Consider the following 8,139-nt stretch of genomic DNA (forward strand, 5'->3'; position numbering starts at 1 on the left):
AGGTCAGAGTGCGTGTGTGTGTGTGTGTGTGTGTGTGTGTGTGTGTGTGTGTGCCTGCCTGCCTGCGTGCGTGCGTGCGTGCGTGCGTGCCTGCGTGCGTGCGTGCGTGCGGGGGTGGGTGGGTGAGTGCGTGTGCGCATATGTGTACTGTAGGTGTGCGCCTGTGTGTGCACGTGTGCATGTATGTACTGTACGTGAGCTACACGAAATAAGAGAAATGGAGAACATAGAAAGAGAGACAGACAGGTAGCTAAACAAATAGATAAATACTCTTGTGTTGGCTTTCCCCATTCATGCTTTTCTCTCTCTTTCTCTCTCTCCGTCTCTCACCCCCTTCTTCCTCTCTCTCCGCCCTCTCTCTCTCTCTCTCTCTCTCTCTCTCTCCCCTCTTTCTCTCTCTGTCTCTAATGTGTTCTCTCTCTACAGTGACAATGACGCTGGTCCCTGACTGGCTTCCTCCATCTTGTTCACTGCTGAGGGGCGAGAGGGAGAGAGAGAGAGAGAGAGAGAGAGAGAGAGGAGGTCACCTGTGGATGGGAGCGTATATGAGGAGCGTATAGTAACAGGAGGCTCACGGTTCTCCTCTTTCCGGTCCGGAGGAGGAGGATCCTTCTGGACTGACGTGGGTTCTCCTGAGGGGAGGGGGCAGGGGGAGAGAGGGCAGCACCCATAGCAGACCCCAGAGAGAGAGAGAGAGAGAGAGAGAGAGAGCTGAAGGAGAGGAGGTTGAGAGAATATAAGAGAACCTGAGAAGCTCGTTGTGAAAAGGTAAGCTGCTGAAAACACTTGAATCTGCCCCTCTCTGGGGCTCAACGGAGCATTCAGATTTAATTACTGTCCGTGTGTGTGTGTGTGTCCGTGTGTGTATATGAGAGAGAGAGAGAGAGAGAGAGAGAGAGAGAGAGAGAGAGAGAGAGAGAGAGAGAGAGAGAGAGAGAGAGAGAGAGAGAGAGAGAGAGAGAGAGAGAGAGAGAGAGAGAGAGAGAGAGAGAGAGAGAGAGAGAGAGAGAGAGTGATGGAGTTGTGTCCATGTGTTGCTTGTATATCAGTGTGTCTGGATGAGATACACACGTTTGTGCGTGCGTGCGTGTTATGATTTAGTCCATGTCTATAGTTCGACAGGGTTCATTCCACCTATCAAGGTATTTTTAGCATCCAAGGGAGAGACAGAGAGAAAAAAAAGAAAAGGGCCCTGAATGAGTGAGTCAGTCCAGACTGCTACCACCTGTCTCTTCTTCTCACATGTACCTCCTGTACTATCGTATCTATCTATCTATCTATCTATCTATCTATCTATCTATCTATCTATTATCTAGTGTATCTATCTATCTATCTATGAATCTATCTATCTATGAATCTATCTATGTATCGATCGATCTATCTATCTATCTATCTATCTATCTATCTATCTATCTATCTATCTATCTATCTATCTATCTATCTATAGTCTCTGTGGAATATCGAATATCGATCTCTCTATGGAATATTCACTCTAATAGCTATAGCCTCCAGCTATCCCCTGTGGACCAGCTCCTTGGTGAATTGCGATCTATTCTCGGCATTCTCTGCACAGCTTGTTGTGATTTCCTGCTGTATTTCGGTTCAGGACTCAAGCTTGTAAGTAGAAAAGCGAACCAGATTAACACAAGCAACGCTAGAATGTGGATTATTTGCCTGTTTGATGCAACAACGTGGGGGGAAAAAAAAGTAGTTCACCACTTCAACCCTCCAGACTTTGTAAACTGGCCAAACGATAGCCGATCTACAAGCTCACACGACACGTTGTGAGCTTGTAGATCTGCTAATGTTTTCCCCCAGAATGTGAATGCTGGGGTTCAAGTAGATTGAACTGAAGCACTTACACACTTAAAGGAGGAGTTCAACGAAAAAATTACTTATTTTCTATCAATTGCACACCCTATGAAGCCTTGAATCCATGGATTCTTTTTTTGTTTTTGTCGCATTCCTAAACTAACAATTTGATTCCCGTCTCCTACCGGCTAATGTATCCGGTAGGAGACACAAAGTAGATTATTTGTGTCTCCTACCGGAAATACACACGGTCATCAAATGATTGTCTTAGGAATGCACAAAAACAAAAATAAATCCATGAAATCAAGGCTTCATGGGGTGTGTAATTGATGGGGTGATGGGTGAACTCCTCCTTTAAACCCCATATTGAGTGGAGTCCCTCAGAGCTCAGTGTATTTTCATTTTTTTGTTATTGTGGGAAAAGCTTTCTCTGAAAATAGCCGATCAACAAGCTCACAACGCGTTGCAAGTTGCAACGCAACGCGTTGTGAGCTTGTCGATCTGCTATTTTCTAGCTTTCTTGCATTCCCAGAATACGAATGCTGGCGTTTAAGTGGTTAAATGATTCGAATAGTGGCGTTTTTAACAGCACAGATGACGCAATGTGTTGTTTGCATATAAATATGTAATGTTCTCTATTATAGATGTACGTTTGCGTATTAATATGTAATGTGCTGTAGATGTGTTGAAAGGTGCGTGGGGGAGGTGTGTCACACGTAACAACTACTAGGCACCTTTCTCCTATATATGAGCAGCCTGACAGCCCTGGCCTCTTAGATCACTCCTCGAGAAAAAAAAAGCATCAGCCATGCATAATGCACAATACGCATAATAAACAGAGAGAGAGAGAGAGAGAGAGAGAGAGAGAGAGAGAGAGAGAGAGAGAGAGAGAGAGAGAGAGAGAGAGAGAGAGAGAGAGAGAGAGAGAGAGAGAGAGAGAGAGAGAGAGAGAGAGAGAAAATACACTGCCCTTGGGTACTTGCCAAAGCGTAAAAGTGTCCATTGTGAATGTTTTTATGCAAATCAGGCACTTTGCACACAGAGCGACTTAATCTCAAGATCATAGTAAAATGGCATTTGACCACAGACACGCATCTGACAAAATATGATTACCAGGGACATAAAAGAAAATAAGAGAGCATTTTCGTTAAACAATTTAAAAATGATTTAAAAAATGTCCCACGGTTTTCTAAAAAATATCCCGATCTACAAGCTCACAGCGTGTCGCGTCATGACTAGCCTAAGTATAAGATAGGGCTAAAATGGTTTTGAGGCCAAATAGGCTCTATGCACAGCAGCCATATTGGGAATTAATTGGGCCCCTTCCTTACTTCCTTCACAGGTGTTACCAATGATACTAATTAAGGCTCTGTTCCATTTAGTGTGGCATAGTGGTTGTCTTATTTTCAAGGACCCCCATAACTCTGAGAGTGTACAAATGGAACCAAATGGACCCGTCCATTTGTTACACTCTCAGAGTTACACACCCACCATAAGGGGCCATTTGGGAACCAAAATGGAGTGTTTCTAGTGAGCCAACATGCACAATATCAGCACCCTGACCAGAATGGAACTGAGCCTTCATTAGTATCATTGGTAACACCTGTGAAGGAAGTAAGAGGCCCAATTTCTTTCCAATATGGCTGCTGTGCATAACTCATTTTACTGAGGAACCCTTGGAACTCCCTCAAGGACCACTTTGAGAGTAAACAAACTGTATAAGTGGTCAAGTAAATACTTAAAGCTGCACTAACTTTCCTCCTCTACCCAGGATTTGAACCCGGGTCTCTGCGCAAGTGCTGACATTGTTTTATCGTTGAGCTAATAGAGCCTGCCTGCTTGCTCACAGGATAAATTTAATCTTGACCATCAGGTCAAAATGTTTGTCTGATCCTGTGTCTAGGTGAGACATGACCTAGACACAATGTCTCAATAGAAGAACATGGTAGACGAAATACAATCACTCCCATTGTATAAGTTAGGGGTCAACAGGGGGTCCGGGACCCCTAGGGGGTCCTCAAAGTTACTACAGGGGGTCCGCCAAATCTTTGTGTGATATATATTTTTTTTACCTTAACCACTTGAACCCTAGCATCCCTTTTCTTAAGAGAACTTTGGCCAAAAATAGCAGATCAGCTCACAACGCCTCGTGCTGCGAGGCGTTGTGAGCTTGTAGATCGGCTATTTTTGGCAAAGAGGCATATGTGTAGAGGGAAAAAAGATCAGACCACGTAAACAAAAAATGTTGAATCTGAAACACAATTTTATACGATATAGTGGGGGTCCCTGCTTCATCTCTCTCTCAGCTAGGGGGTCCTTGGCCTGAAAACGTTGAAGACCCCTGGTATAAGTTATATTGTATTAACATATACTCTACCATACAGATTGGACAAAATTACATTGTATTCATCCAAAAATAAAGTTACATAGTGCCGCTTTAAGTAACTAGGAGTCGGACGGCAGATTGACATGAAATATAGCATCTGTCTAAACGACATACTGCCAATATGTGGACAGACACACGGCATGCATCTATGTAACATACATAATGGGCACAAGTAAACATATAACCACATCAATATAAGATAAGTAGTAAGTTACTGACACAGAGAGAAAAGGAGTGCTAGGGAAAGAGGACATTATCACTTGACCTTTGTCCCAAGAACAAATCATCTTGCCTAATGATTAATACCATTTAGGATTGTTGCATCAGTCAAACGGTTGACAGTGCCAACAACTACCCTTGAAAGATCAACGTCAACAGTTGATAAAATTAATTAGTGTTCAGAACGTTGTAATGGCCTTGTAATGGATTACATGAATCCTTTCCAGTCAATAACCATACCAGTGTGTGCCAGATATTGAATAGACACGCTGGATACGACTATTGGAAACCTGCCTGAAAGAATTAAACACTATGTTGTTTATTTTGTACTTGCTATATACTTTTAATTCATTGCAGTGGAGGAGGGTTTTTAATGCAGAGTCTCTCATTTACTACTGTGTGTGCGTGCGTGCGTGCGTGCGTGCGTGCGTGCGTGCGTGCGTGCGTGTGTGTGTGTGTATGTATAGAAATTAACATACAGGGGCCACTACATCATATTTAAAGGGTTATAATTGATGGTATCATACAGTATTCCCATGCATTCTGTTGACATAATTAAATTGTTATAATGTATTCTTTTACTTCTATGCATTCTGTTGACAGAATGCATAGAAGTGAAGCAGGGAAGGTTACCTTCCCTGCTGAGCACAAGGAGTTGAGCATGACTCATGTCACTCTGCTACTTCACATATCACCCATCCACTGAATAGAACATACAGTATCTATACATCCACTGAATAGAATATACAGTATCTATACACCCATTGAATAGAATATACAGTGTAACTGCTCCTAAATGTTCTTCTTATGAGGCAGAATATACCACTCCAACTGCTGTTTCACAATGGGTTTTTATCCACCCAATGCAAGACACTGTGTAAAACTGTAAATAAAAAGACATAATATTTAACCACAGTGCATTTTAAATGTCCTTGGCAGCAATATTGCTGTCCTCTTTTTAAGTGTCCATGCATTGTTCATATTATTAATGAAATGTCCATGTTCACATGTTGCATAATCACACACATAACACAAACGACAATAACAATCATTTTGAGGCAAACAAAATAATCAGTGACATACTGTGTGACGCGCCTTCTGCCCAGAATAATAATAATATAGAGTTGTTACGTTTAGTTTTTTTCTTATTTATCTTATTTATTTTATAGAAACTCTCTTCGACGTTGAAAGAGCTTCTTTCACCTCTGAAACTTAGTTGGTTCTGACATGCACCGCAGCTAAAAACCAACAGGTGAACACAATGTTACTGTGATTAGGGTCATGTGATATCTGCCCCTTCAACAGACCACATGATGTACTGAACAGTAGAACACTATATCATGCAAACAATACAAATACAATACAGTCTGTTACCCAAAATAAAAAAATAAAAATAGATTCACAATTTACAAATTTAGAGAAAATTTAGAGAAATAAACAATTACATAAAATACAACAAAATGCAACCCATCTCTGCAGCAGCTACATACATATTTAAATATAATATACAGTATCATACATCCACTGGATAGAATATGTATTTATATGTGAAGGCAGCCAGCTGCTCCCAGCATGCAACAGTGAGCTATTGTACATGCATGCTTCTGTTGAGTGTGTGTACACATCATTGCAGTCTGTAAAAAAAACACATTTCCATACTTGTACTGTATATAGGCGTACCCACTACCCACTGGTTGACCTTTATATATAGTTGATGTCGGGGAGAAAACCTGTATCTACGTTTTTTGTAAATTAGTACCCTACTGCAGTGTCACACGTTGTGAGCTTGTGTTTCTGTGGGTTTTATGAATATTGAAACAATCAAAAGCATTAACAAGAGCTTGTGACTAAATAATAACTACATCAGATCCATTGGAACACAAGTTATTTTGTTCCATTTCCTAAAAAGTCACCGTTTTGGACATACAGTACAAGGTTTCCTCCCGACAACAATATAGGCCTACCTCTGCTTGGTTTGGTCCATTTATCTGTGTATATATTTCACCAGAACCCTATGGAGTATGGACATAACATCCTCCACTCCCATGATGACCTTGACTGTTCCACCTGCTCATACTGAGCTCAGTGTAGCCATGTCTGCTTATTATAGGCAATGTTGGGCTTGTTTTTCTGTAAAGTGGCTTGTAGATATTGGTAGTTGCAGGTTATTTTGTTTGTGTAGTTACTTATTTGGGCTTGCTTCCAAAACATTTTTTATTATTGTTTAAACCAGTGGTTCTCAAATATTTTTGTGTCATGTACCCCCACATTATTATGTATTTGTCCCTAACCCTATTACCCATCTGAAAATGTTTTGTGCCAGGGCGCCCCGTACCAGATTTGTGTTGTTAGGATGGTTGAAAAATCTTCCAAATCTTCCATATTTTATTTCACGATATTTTGGGAAAATAGCATATCTACAAGCTCACAACGCGTCGCGACGCATTGAAGATCGGCTATTTTCAAATAGCCGATCTGTATACAGTGTGTATACAGTATATAGGTTTAAAGTGCTCATGTGGCCTCTATAGTCGCTTCTTTTGGGCTTGTTTTCATAAACCTGGTTGCTTATTTCTCTCGTAAATCTGGGTAAAACAAAAACTTCACCTCCAAGTGAAGAATGTTTGGATGGTCAAGTAACACCGTTTTGACCACAGCCTCTCCCTGTTAACCCTATGCTATAAGAAACTAAAACTCAACAGAATATTATAACAGTAATAAAACAATATTTAATATCCAATATAAAACCTTAACGACCCAATGGACTTTAGACCTGTCTGATAAATGATTTATGCTCTGCTGTTGTTGGGAACAATACGTTTCTTAGCCATGAATTACATCTAGACAACATAGTTTAATATTCTTCACAACTCATCCTATGTCCAGGTTTTTTGTAACAGTGTTGCAGTGGTTTCTCTCACTGTTAGACATGGATTAAAGCTCTGATCCGTAACTTTCATGTTGTACCCGGGATTTGAACCTGGATATATACCCTGGGTTCCAGTAGATGGGTAGAGAAGCCGACTGGGAAACAAAAGGTCCCAGGTTGGATTCCCTGCCACGGCTATGTGTTGAGGTGTCCCTGAGCAGGACTCTTAACCAGTGTTGCCAGATTTTGGGGGAAAAAAGAAGCAACCAATATGAAAACGAGACCAAAAGAAGCGACTAGTAGGCTACATGAGCACTTTAAACATATAGACATTGTCTATTTGAAAATAGACGATATACAAGCTCACAACAGCTTGTAGATGTGCTATTTGTGCACTCAAGTCTGACAACTTGGGCAGCAATCAAGTCTAATTATTTAATTAGTGCTGCAATTGCTACGGCTGAGCTAATACAGAAAGCCTGTTTGGCTGGAGGATATATTGTGTTTTGAGATACATGTCAACCAGTAGGGGTCCTACCTGATCACAGGGAAGAGCAGGGAGACCGAATACAACCACCACAGTGGTGTTAGTTAAAACTGAAATCTGGGATCCCAAGTCAAATAAAAAGGAAAAACAGCGCCCCCAGCGTTTTTCACTTTTGTCAGCTGAATCTGTTCTTCTAGTTATACTGTAATAGCACACTCTGCCATACAGATGTATTAGTTATACTGTAATAACACACTCTACCATACAGATGTTTAAATACTGTAATAACACACTCTACCATACAGATGTTTAAATACTGTAATAACACACTCTAACATACAGATGTAAGAGTTATATTTTTTTAAC

The sequence above is a fragment of the Gymnoscopelus microlampas genome, assembly GCF_963454915.1.
Source record: "Gymnoscopelus microlampas genome assembly, chromosome: 13".
Taxonomy (NCBI): Eukaryota; Metazoa; Chordata; class Actinopteri; order Myctophiformes; family Myctophidae; genus Gymnoscopelus; species Gymnoscopelus microlampas.